The sequence below is a fragment of the Mastomys coucha genome, unplaced genomic scaffold (assembly GCF_008632895.1).
Source record: "Mastomys coucha isolate ucsf_1 unplaced genomic scaffold, UCSF_Mcou_1 pScaffold3, whole genome shotgun sequence".
NCBI lineage: Eukaryota > Metazoa > Chordata > Mammalia > Rodentia > Muridae > Mastomys > Mastomys coucha.
The window spans coordinates 64,743,407-64,750,237 of NW_022196909.1; the positions used below are offsets into that span (position 1 = coordinate 64,743,407).

Here is a 6,831-nt window from a genome sequence, read left to right on the forward strand (position 1 = left end):
CCATCCATCACAGACTCCAAGCCATTCTTCCCCTGCTCCCAAACAGCCCTTCCTTAGGACCCTCTCTCAAGCTGAGGCTGGAACTCCACAAATGTCCAGTTTCTCTGGTATCATTTGCTCAACAGACTATTCTTACACTGAATTGCCTTGGCACCTCTGCCATGCATCATTTGATCATAATGTTGAGCATTTCTTTTTGTACTCTGAATTCCGAGCAACCTGTTGGTCTTTATACCAGCACCCCAATGTTTTCAGATTCTAGTTTTGCAGTAACTTGAAATTGGGAAGCACAATTGCATTGAACCTTTAGGTAACTTTGGGGACTATGAGCACAGGAGCAATATTAGATCCTCCAGTCCATGAACGTGGTATGCCTGTCTACTTATTTACATCTTGAAACTTTCCAATAGTACTTTGTAGTTTTTGATGTAGACTCTTTAGTACATTTGTTGCTACTTTTATTTAAAGGAGGGGGTTATCTCACTACATAGCTTTGGCTGGCCTTGAACTCAAAGATCTGATGCTTGTCTCCATCTTGAGTGCTGAAATTAAAACCCATTATCCCATCCACTATTTTTTGGCCCTCATATCATCCCTCTATCTCTCCTAGATTTTTTTTTTGTTGCAAGCATATAAAAAAATACAGTCAATGACTCTATAACTCCAAGTTCTTCAGGCTTTCTGGATTTATTAGTCCTAATAACACTTTTGTGAATCTGTACATGAAATTGTGCATCTGGAATTTCCTCCTCTCCACATCTACATGCTATTTGTTTATAACTTCACTGGACCTTCATATGCTGAGAGTGGAAAGCATTGGAGCAGACACACCAGCCTTTCTTGCTGACCCAAGCTCTGGGTTTACGCAGGTACACTTAGCAGATAAAGGACGGGTTCATTTATTCCTACTTTCTTGAGCATTTTCATTATGAGTAGTTGTTATATTTTATCAAATCTCTTTTAAAATCTAGAGTCATTAGATTTTTGTCTTTAATTCTCAGTGATATAACATTGATCAATTTCTCAATGTTACACTAATCTTGTGGGTTTTTAAACTTGTGTTTTTGGAATGGATATTCAACATCCCCAATTTTCTTTCAGTTTCTGTGTTTTCTGCTATCAGAGTAATACTGGATTCATTAGAATAAATCCAAATCATTTGTTCCCTTCTGTTTTGTGAAGTTTATGAAAGACTGGAATTTATTCTACTTTATGTATTTGGTAGAACCCAACAGTGATATCATCTGTACTTTTTTTTTTGCAAGAGTTTTAAAATTACTCATTTAATCTTTTTACTTCATGTAACTCTGCTTATGTTTTCTTTTGCTTCCTGTGCCATTTTTATAGTTTATGTCTTTCTTTAAAAGGATGTCTTTATTTCTATGTGTGTTTCCCTATGTGAGTTTCTATGTATCACATGCATGCAGGAACTCTCAGAGGCCAGAAGAGAGCATCAGATCCCCTGACACTGGAGCAGTAGGAAGTTGTGAGCCTCTGATGTGGATGCTTGGAGTCAAGCCCAGGTCCTCTGGAGCCCTCCTTACTGCCCAGCTTGTTTGTCTGTTTGTTTATGTGTGTCACATATATTATATATTAAATGTATTTACATATTTATAATGTACATTAGATATATTACATATAAATTCATATAATTAATAAATTAATATATAGATATTTAGTTACATGTACAATTCCTTTAAGTTAGTCAAACTTTGGCACGCTGTTCTTAATAAAAATCCTATATAATTCTTTTCGTTTTGTAAGTCTGATCTTGACAGTCCCATTTTTCACCAATTTTAGTACTTTATCTTTTTTCTCTTAGTCTAATAAAAACCTTGTCAGTTTTGTTGATCTTGTTGCCTACTGCTGACAAGTTATTTCAATAGGGATGGATTTGTCCTTCTCTTTAGAGTCAACTTCTTCACTGCAGGAGTCTCAGCAGTTGGTAGGTTTTCAACTTGTTCCAGAAGCAGACTGCTTGAACAAGGGAGTGATCAAACTGGCAGTGAACATGCAAACCACACTCCTGCTGTCTGAATTCACAAGATGCGCACCTACCTTTTAACATTGGCAGGCTAAGCTAAGCATCTCTGCTTTCTGTGAAATGTATGCAGTCTGTGCTGGCCAGTTGACACTGGTGTGCAAAGCTCCCAGGATGGATACAGAAACCCATCTTGTTGGTGGGCGAAGTATGATTTAAAATGGCTTTGAAATATTTTCTCATTAACAAGCATTCTATGCAAATTTTTGAAAATTGGCTCTGTCCTATAAACATCAAATCTACAAGTTATATGATTTTAGTATAACCATCTTAAATAAAAGAAATTATTCTGCTAGTATTTAAAAGGGAAGCCAGTGCAGTACAGAAGCACTCAGAGGCAAGTATGGTGCTCTGCTGTAGTCACTGAGGGCTCCTCACATGAGTTTTGAAAGGGAGGGCATCCAGGTCTAACTGTTGCTTATAGCTTGCACTGTATCCCAGGTATACCCCAGATCCTGCGTGAGCCGTGTGCATGATCTGTTAAAACTCTGGGAACAAATGTGAACTCATCCCCAGCCTTTGTGCCACCCCCTCCTTCCTAGAGTGCACATTTTTATTTACCTACAACCTCCATCCTATCTCGGGGCTCTCCTTTACTCAAATGTGCCCAGACACTCTGTATTGGCCTGCTCTTTTTCTGGCAACCACTAAGAATCTACAAGAACTGAAGCTGTGGTCTCATCAGGGTATTTGTTAAAGGTTGTAGAGAATTCTTGTCTGTGCAGGAATCACACATATAAGGAGAGGGGTGAGAAGCCAATAATGGCAGATCTCTGCAGAGCACCTTGGGGTGGGCGAGCCATACAGCATTTGTTACAGAAACAGATGAGGGGAAATGGCTGGATTTAGTGGCTGCAGTTTGGTTAGGAGCAGGGGACACAATCTCAACAAGCCATATTTGTAGGAAGTAGTATGCCCTTGAGGGTGAAGCATCCACTTCCTCTGAGCATCTGTACTGTGCTGGCTTCCCCTGTAAATGCTGGCGGAATAATTTCTTATATTTAAGATGGTTATACTAAAATCATATAATTTATAGATTTGATGTCTATAGGACAGAGTAGAGAATGGATAACATTTTCAGCAAATTGTGTGGAAATGGTTGTATATTTATACAAACCCAGGTAAACCCTTTGATCTAAATCTCACACTTTATGCTCAAAATTAAAACACATTGTACATCTTGATGTAAACAAGAAATCACAGAAGTTCTAAAAAATATATAAGAAATTTTTCGAACCCAGACATAGAAAAAGTGTCCTTACACCAAAATGAAAAACTATGAGAGAAAAAAATGTTGAAGTTAACCAAAATTAGAGCCTTTCTGCAAAAGACTATTAACAAGGTTAAAAGGTGACTACAAACTGGGGAAATACTGTAAATCAGGACACACTAAAGGATATGGCTGGAATCGACAAAGAATTGTCAAAATGGGCAGTGGTTAAGAGCTCTGGCTGCTCTTACTAAGGATTGGGACTTGGCTCACAGAACCCATATCCATGGCTCACAGGCATCTGTAACTCTAGCTCCAGGGGTTCCTACATCTCTTCTGTCCTCTGTGAGCACCAGACTACAGCTGTACATGGTGGGATACATACAGAATCCTGTTGCACTCAGATGACTAACATGGCAAAAGTTGACACTACCAGGTGCTGGCGAGCACAGAGCGACTGGAGCACACACATTCTGCTTGTCTTGCTAGCAAGGTTGCAGAAATAGAGTAGCTGGTCTGGAAGACATTTGGCAGCGGTATGTTGAATCAGGAATGCACTAACACTGATTCAGTAACACCCAGAGAAGGAGAAGCTGTGTTTGTACAGAGACTCAGTGGGTGTGTTACAGAAGTTCTGTTCCTAGAAATCAAACACAGAAAATCCAGATGTCCCCTGGCAGGTGGACACATTGTGATTCTTGCATGCTCCAGGCTCGGCAATGAAAATTGATAAGCTATTAATGCACACGGCAATGTAGGTGAGTCCCAAAGGCATCATGTTGAGAGAGAGAAGCCAGTCATGAACATTTTCACACTGTACAGCCCATTTACATCACATTCTCTTTGCATGGTAGAAACGACAACAGGACACAGATCAGGACTTCACAGGGTGGAGGAGGAAAAGCTTGGAGCATAAAAGAAGCACAGGGGGTCTTGGGGTTTTGCAACTATTATGGGTATTTATTTTGATGGTTATTACTTACACACACACATACATATGTTAAAGATAAGAGAACTTTGTACTAAAAGGAAAATGAAGTTTTATTGTAGGTGCTTTAAGAACACATTTTTAAATCTCTGGAGGCATAAAAACACATTCTGCTTGTGTCTGCTTGGGATAACCCCAGCTGTGTCCAGAGGTTGTTTCGTTGCGACTGTTTCCTGTCACTTTTCTATCCAGCTGCCTTCTGAGTCTCCTGTGATATGGCCCCACCTGTCTCATTTGCTTTTTCATTCTCTGTAGATTTTCAACTCATTGCTCTCTTGGCTGTTCCCCAAGTCCCAAAAATATGCCACACGTGCCTCATCTTATTTAATTGTTTTAAATTAATGTGTGTGTGTGCCTGTCTGTGTGCTGAACACCAGTGTGCAAGTGCCTGCAGAGGACAGAAGAGGTCATTCGATCCCCTAGAACTAGAGTTACAGGCAATTCTGAGTTACCTGATCTAGGTGCTGGAAACTGATCAAACATAGCAAGTTCTCTCATCTACTGAGCTATCTCTACAGGCCCCTGCCCCATCAAGTTTAAAGGGGTATAAGCATTTCACTTCCTAGCAGGATGAACACATGTGGGCACATGCGCCCACGCACGCACAAAACCTGATTCTAGCAGATAGCTCCCTCTTGGATTCATGCCTTGCTAACACTTCAATGAGGAAACTCATTCTTTAAGGCGATAGAAAACCTCCAAGAGGCATTGCCTGAATGCACACCCTAATTGTAGTGCCTGCTCTTCTCTTCGTAGTGGGATTTGCAACCAACCTTTTATAAAGTCATATTTTTTCCTGGAACCATTTCCAGGTAGCTATTTTCCTCCTGAGGATTTGTCTTATTAAGCCATTAGGGTGGACAATGGAGGAACTTGAATGCCGGGTGGCAGCAGGCTGCTCTGTTGGGACACAGGATAAAATGCCATAAACATCTTCCTTTATTTTATTGGATTTGGCTCAAGCTGTTGGCAGGGCTATTGTGTGTTCAGCTCCAGTTGTTGTGAGAAGGATTTCATTTTTTTTTTTTTTTAATTTCACAAGTAGAAAATCTATGCTCAAATTTGATATAGTGCTCTGCAATGAAGGTGATATCCTTTTATCTGCTGTGTGTCAGAGTGTACAGTGACTTGATTCCTGTGTGCATGCTACGATCCCAGTTTGTATTGATCATCAAGAGACAAAGGTAGCTTTTGATTCTCTCCACATGATAGTCAATTAGGAGACAGTGCAAAGATTGTTTTGTCACCAAGGAGAACACACGGCTCTTGGGCAGTGTCTCTCTCCAGGGCACATTTTTCTTGGCAAATTTTAGTGTTGAACATGTCCAAATTTCTAAGAGCAAGTGAATGGCTTTCTTTGTTTTCATTATGAAACACGCTGAACAGGTCATAGGAGGAAAACATTGCTTTCTTGTTTCTCAATCTTTTTTTTTCTCCAGGACTCTTATGAGTAAAGACATGCTGGAGAGGGGGCTGGTAAGAAGGGCAGAGCTTCTTGGGTGCCGGATTGTATCTTCAACACTGAAAGGAAGCAACGTTTGTAAACACTGGAGCCAGGCAGTTAAGTTCTTCAGAACCAGTCACTCCCTTGAGGTTCATTTTTTTTTTCTATCAAAATGAAACCCACTTACCACCATTCACTTAGCACCCTTCACTTAATGGCTCTCCTAGGCATTTACAACAGTTAAGTTCCCTTAGAGGAAAGATTACCAGTCATTTAGCACCTTTATTTTTAACCAAAGGGACATATGAGTTCAATGAGCTTTTACTTAGATTTTTTTCTTAGATTTTTTTTTTTATACCTAAATCATTGTACCTCCAATTAAATTCATTGCTCGCCTGTATGGAGGTGCTACGGGCTGCACGCCGATGGTTGGGCCCTCAGGAAGCCTGTGATGTGATGGTACTTCTCAGGAGCATACCCATTTAGTCGATTTATTCCAGGAACATGTGATGGAACAAACTTGTGCTTGGAGAACAAACATCATTATCCTTGATTGTGTGTCAGGGGCAAAGAAGAAAACAGATTCAGGCTGTTTCTATTCTTCAGGCCACAATAGCCCAGTCACCTTTTCACGTAGAACTCAGTCCAGCTAGGGGTTCCCTGCCCCTTGTGGTGTGTGACCATGGGCAGTGTAGGTCAGTAGACACACTTCCAGAGTGGCAGCAGATGCTCAGAACAGCTGAAAGGACTGATGGCTAACGTTCATTAGTTCAACTCTTGGAGCTCCGACCGCCATTCTAGAGCCACCTCTAAATGAAATTTGTAGTAAGTCTGACACATATATAAAACTGAAGGAAGAAAAAAAAAAACAAAGCTCAGAGGTTCTGTAGTTGGAATAAAGGAGGAGTAAGGGAAGGAAATCAATCCACAATCAAATAATATGTATTTCCTTACACATGGGCTTTGGCACATTGAAACTAAAAGACAGAATGAAGCTGTCAGATGACTTACTAAAAAGAGAATTGCTGAAAATAGCATGGTCTGCAATGTAGACTCAGACTTGGCGTGCGGGCGACGGGACACCTGTGACCCCTATGGTGTGGTCTTCCAGAACCCGGAGCATGCTTGGTAATATTCTGAACCTAACC

General features: G+C 40.5%; 1 long non-coding RNA gene across 1 annotated transcript in view; it reads right to left on the reverse strand.

Moving 5' to 3' along the window:
- Positions 1–4,182: 4,182 nt before the first annotated feature.
- LOC116075128 overlaps positions 4,183–6,831 on the reverse strand; it is a 6,377-nt gene continuing 3,728 nt past the window's right edge. The window contains exon 2 of the long non-coding RNA XR_004112430.1: positions 4,183–6,825. This is a non-coding gene — a long non-coding RNA (uncharacterized LOC116075128). The remainder of the gene's footprint in view (positions 6,826–6,831) is intronic.